Genomic DNA, 5157 nt, shown 5'->3' on the forward strand with positions numbered 1-5157 from the left:
ACTTTCCAACATTTCTTCAGTGAACTTTTATTAAAAAAAATCAAACAAAATTTAGTTACCAAAAATCATTGATAAAGTCTATTAAAATTTTATTTTATTGAAAAATCGAGCAAATATTTTTTATAAAAGCAAATAACTTGTCCCATGGATAAACCTATAAAGGAGCAGAAATTATTTTACACCACTACTGAATAAGGGATGAGAGTACAAATTAGCAAAAATTTTGTGGAAATCAATCTCTAAGTGTGTAAAAAAAATAGCTTCAAAAGAATTTATCCTTTTTGATCTAGCAATTCAATGTACTGGAAAGTATAAAAAATACACTGAAATATTTATATACCTGGATGTTAATTGCGAATTATTTGAAACAACCCAGCTGGTAACAGTAAAGGAATGGTGAGATAAATAACAATGGATTCATTTCTTGTAATATTGGTCACTCATTAGAGATCACCTTGTCAAAAATTATTCAATGATCTTGGAAGACAATCACGGTATAATAGTAAGAAAAACTACAGGCTATGAAATTAAAATGGGATTAAAATATTTAAATATGTATTAATAAATAAAAGAAGAAAACATTCCATAATATATTTAATAGTCCTTTCTGGATAATGAAATTATAGATAATTTTTTTTAAGTTTTATATAATACTGTCTATTTTTAAAAGCAATACTTTGGCCACCTAACTCAAAGAGTTGAATCATTGGAAAAGACCCTGATGCTGGGAGAGACTTAGAGCAAGAAAAGAAGGGGGCGACAGAGGATGAGATGGTTGGATGGCATCACCGACTCAATGGACATGAGTTTGAGTAAACTCCGGGAGTTGGTGATGGACAGGGAGGCCTGGCATGCTGCAGTCCATGGGATCGCACAGGGTTGGACACAACTTAGTGACTGAACAACAACAGATATAAACATAAGAGCAAGACCAAAATCTTTTAAGAAACTTTCAATGGCTTAAATGATATCTCCAAATTCCTTAACATGTCACACAGGTTCTGAATAACCTCCACATGAGGTACTCACCACTGTCCAGTGGTACTTAGTTCTATAATTTTGCTGATAAATTTGCAGTTCTCTGAGCAAGTTGGGTTATCCTGATTCATGCCTTTGTGTTAGGCTGTTTTGCCTCCAAGAATAACTTCCACTCTTTCAACCTTCTGGTTAATGGTTAAATAAACACATTAAACATCAGATTAAGTATCACCTTCTCGGAAAGCTTTCTAGATTCTTTCAGATAGATAAATGCCCTTAGTCCTGGCTCTAATATTACTGTCTTTCCTCTTCTTTTACAGCACTAATCACGTTGTCTGAGGATTACTTCTTTCTCTGCTTTTTTCACTGGTATGTAAAAGATTTGAAAAGGTATGATGAGGGTCTTCCAAACATCTATAGCAGCTGTAGGTACTCTGTTATAGAAACTTAATGAAGCAGTTCTGAATTAATAGATTACTGATTACACATGCTTTAAATTTCTAAAAACATAATCCCGCATCAAACACATCATCAACAGAAACAATTCTCAAAGATTAATTGTTTGACTAGAATTGCCTACAATATGCTGTGTAAATGTGTTGCCAGCTTCTTCTCCTTTTCTTTTGGCCTCTGTCTCCTCGCAGCTGTTTGGGGCCCCTCCTAGGTCAGCGCCAGGAGAGGATGGGGCGTGAAAGTCATGCTGGCTTAGGACTCTGATCATCTTTGTTAGTGACTTCTAGGTCTAACAGACCCTGAGTGCTGACTTTTTCACTTAACGTTGCGCTTTGGGGTTCGCTGGAGACCCCTCCTTCCCTCCCTGCCGATCCCCAGGGCAGGATCCCTCACCGGTTGTCAGCCTGGTGATGGCTTTTCTAACTAACTACTTGCACCCAGGCCCTCCCCTCACTGCCTGCATCTGACGATTTGTCCGTGGCAAGACATGCTCTTAGGCAGAGTCTTTTTAAACGTCCTCACGGCTTGACCCTCTGTAGGCTCCACTTCTGTCTACAGGAGGCACACATGCAGCTTTCTCTCAACAGCAACCCCTCCTGCGGCCGTTCTCTTTACCCTGAAAGCCCAGTGCTCTCCTCTTTAGTCACAGCCTCTTTTCTAGGGAATGAGCCAAGTCAGTCTCTGAAGAGTCAGATGTTAGCCTCTGACTCTACCAAACTCTGGGCTTACCTGGTAACTCAGACAGTAAAGATCCACCTGCTAAGGCTGGAGAACCAGGTTCGATCCCTGGGTTGGGAAGATCCCCTGGGTCAGGAAATGGCAACCCACCCCAGTATTCTTGCCTGGGAAATCCCGTGGACAGAGAAACCTGACAGGCTACAGTCCATGGGGTCACAAAGAGTTGGACACAACTGAGCAAAATGTGTCTTTTTTTGTGTCAACACACACACACACAAACTACCATACTCCAGGGTAACTGAGCTTTTCATGTGCTTCTCTTTCCAGAATCAGCAGAAAACAGCTGGCAGATCTTAACATTCTGCTTTTGTCCATAAATCTGTAGTCCAGAATGATTGTGAAAGGAAAGTCCTTTGTTATGGTTTTGGTTGAGAAGGCATGAGATTTCCTGGTGGTTAGCTAGTGGAAACATGTGGAAAGAAATAGATTCACTTTACCAAAGGCAAAATCAGAACAGAAACTCATAGACAACAATTTATTTTTGAAATAGAAGGAAAAATGATAAGATAGTAGAGATAGTAATGCTTATCATATATTGGGCTTCCCTGGGCTTCTCTGCTTTTTCCACTTTCTCCTGTGATTGCGCTGGGTCTGTGTGACTGATTCTGGCAAATGGACTGAAGACAGTTAAGTGTGGTGGAAACTGTCCGGGTTCTTTCTCACCCATGAGGCTCCATGGTGAGTCAGCAGCATCTCACTATTCTTCATCTGAATGAATCTGTGAGACAGAGTTCCCTTTCAGTTAGCCTTGGATGTGTAATATGAACAAGAAATGTGTCTGTTGCGTTAAGGAAGCTACTGAAGTATGAGGGTTTATACGTAACTGTGGATATGTTAGTCTATCTTGACTTATTTGAGTAGAACTAGTGAAATGGTCTTCATTCCAATAGTACTTAGCTAGAATTTGACCTGTTTTCCTTCCTTGTGTTTACATCCGCTGCCTCCTGGTTTTTTTCCTTCCTTCCTCTTGAGATTGGATTGACTGATCTTTTCCTCCTTCATGGTTTTCTCTCAGAACTCTACTCATCAGGATCCATCAAAACTTTTACATACCTCTCTTCATGACCCTGCCACAGTGTTTACCATCTTTTTCATAATGCCTAGATGCTCCTAGATAATGCCCAGCTAATTCCTCATCAACCCACGGCCTTGTTTATCTTGTGGACCACACCGCACAGCTTTGACTATTTGCTCAGAAGCCTATTGTTCAGAGACCTGTTACTCATGAATGTAATCTGAACTCTCCTTAGGCTGACATCCAGGGTCTATTTTATCAGTTTTGATGACTCAGTTATAACTATTGTTATTTTCCCTATATGTCCCTGCTACCTCACCTCAGGCTGAACCTCCCTCATAAGCTACATAGTTTTATGCCTTTGCTCATATCAGATGCTCCCCATCCAGTCTATGCAAACCCCCATGCTCCAGAGGGGACCCCCTGACTAGGTCTTGAGGATCCCTCCTTCTGAACCTGTTCTATGGACATCTAAAGCACTCACCTGATTACTTAACTATGTGCTGCTTTTTTCACATTTTAGAGTTCCAAAACTTGCCAAGGAAACAGTAATAATAATTATATATTAATTATATTATATTAATATTATATTAATACATATATATTAATAATTCCCTATAGATGTCTGTATTCAGACTCTAAAGAATAATCATTTCATCAATCCTGTGCTTTAATAACAGTATCAAGAAATAAAGTACATAAATCAAATCTAATTTTCTCATCTTAAGCATCAATCAGTGATTTGGAAAAGGTAGGTGCCTATAAAATAGTACTGAAATATAAATGTTCATTACAACATTCTATTTATTATTTTAATTAGGAGCATGGTTTTTCTTTTAATTGTTCTGTTAGGTACCTAAAATTTCAAACTTATCAAAATAGTTCATGAATTGATCTCTCTAAGTAAAGTCAAGGCTTATAAACTTATTTCAAACTCACTTGCATCACTGTCAAGTTACTAAGTGAAGCATTTCTCTCAGTAGCCAAACACTATGGGTTGAACTGGGCATTGCAAAAAGATTTGTTGAAATCCTCACCCCCAGTCCCTCAGAATGTCACTTTATTTGGAAATAGAGTCATTGAAGATGCAATTCATTAAGAGATGTAATTTATTAAGATGGGGCCTTAATCCAGTATAATTGGTCTCCTTATAGGAGAGAGACTTACAGAGAGAAGACAGCAACTTGAAGACAGAAGCAGACATTGGGATGATGTCACCCAACAACCAAGAATGCTGGGAACTGTCCGCAACAGTCCGAATCCAGGAGAGAGGCAGGGAGCACACTGTCCCTCGGAACCTCAGGAGGGACCAACTCTGCCCACACCTTGGCTTCAGCTTTTAGCTTCTAGAACTGTGAGCAAGTAAGTATCTGTTGTTTTAAGTCACCCAGTTTGTGGTACTTCATTAAGTTAGCTCCAGGAACCTCATGTTCCAAGTACTCAATGGAACTTCATTTACAATAGATTCTCAATCACAGGGGCCAGGAACTATGCACTAAATCTTGGCCCTTTCCTGTTTTTACAAATAAAGAATTATTGAAACACACAGCGATGCACATCACACTTGGTCACGGCTGCTTGTGTGCTCCAAAGGCAGAGCTGAGTAGCTGTGGAGAGACTTCCTCTCAAAGCTTGAAATATTTACTGCTTTGTCCTTTACAGAAAATGTTTGCCAGTTCTTGCTATATCCTATTAAGTCTTCAATTAAAAGATTGCACATGTATAACAGTCTAACTCTAGATTTTTATTTAACCCTCAAGACTGAAATCCATTCTCATTCTCTATGAGTCAAGGCATGCTGTGCTGCAGTAACAACCATCTCTCAAATCTCATCATTTTAACATGGCAAAAGTTTATTTTTCACTCAAATAATTTCCACCTGGGTCTGGGAGACGGCTCAGTGCAGCAATTCAGAGTGTGTGTGCTTCAGTCACTAAGTTGTGTCCGACTCTTTGTACTGTAAGCCTGCCAGG

Source organism: Giraffa tippelskirchi, chromosome 8, assembly GCF_054371585.1.
Source record: "Giraffa tippelskirchi isolate mGirTip1 chromosome 8, T2T-mGirTip1v1.2.pri, whole genome shotgun sequence".
In the NCBI taxonomy this organism is placed as follows: domain Eukaryota; kingdom Metazoa; phylum Chordata; class Mammalia; order Artiodactyla; family Giraffidae; genus Giraffa; species Giraffa tippelskirchi.